General features: G+C 59.0%; 1 protein-coding gene across 1 annotated transcript in view; it reads right to left on the bottom strand.

Moving 5' to 3' along the window:
* The window catches only part of ARHGEF10L (Rho guanine nucleotide exchange factor (GEF) 10-like), a 161886-nt gene that overhangs the window by 59215 nt on the left and 102112 nt on the right, over positions 1–559 (bottom strand).

Genomic DNA, 559 nt, shown 5'->3' with positions numbered 1-559 from the left:
AGCATCAGGGAACCCAGGCCAGCCCCAGAGGCGCACTCCCACCCAAGCCTCGGAACCCCTACCTGTGGTTGGCAGGCCTGAGGAAAAAGACAAGAAGGGTCATTATTGTTACTGAGCGATTTCTGCAGGCGCTGAGATTGTTTGGGGGGGCGGCCGCCAGGCTGGGCCACATGAGGGCGGAGGGGGACCACGTGGAGGGCTTTCTCCCTAGGCCGGACGCTAGCCTTCCATAGCCCCCTATTCCCACCACGGCCCTGCTAGGAAGCCTGCCTTATTTCAGAAAAGGATACTGATGCTCAAACAAGTCACATGACTCACCCCAAGTTACCCAAAATGACCCCCCAAATGTGGGCCACCAACACCCTCATCGCTTCCCTGGTGGCTCAGATGGTAAAGAATCCACCTGCAACGCAGGAGATCCTGGTTGGATCCCTGGGTCTGAAAGAGCCCGTGGAGAAGGGCATGGCTCCCCACTCCAGTACTCTCGCCCGGAGAATCCCATGGACAGAGGAGCCTGGCGGGCTACAGTCCACGGGGTCACAAAGAGTCGGACACGACT

This window comes from Bison bison, unplaced genomic scaffold (genome assembly GCF_000754665.1).
Source record: "Bison bison bison isolate TAMUID 2011002044 unplaced genomic scaffold, Bison_UMD1.0 scf7180017864516, whole genome shotgun sequence".
NCBI classification, from domain to species: Eukaryota; Metazoa; Chordata; class Mammalia; order Artiodactyla; family Bovidae; genus Bison; species Bison bison.
Note: the sequence above shows the minus strand (reverse complement) of the source record. Positions and strands in the feature narration are given on the sequence as shown.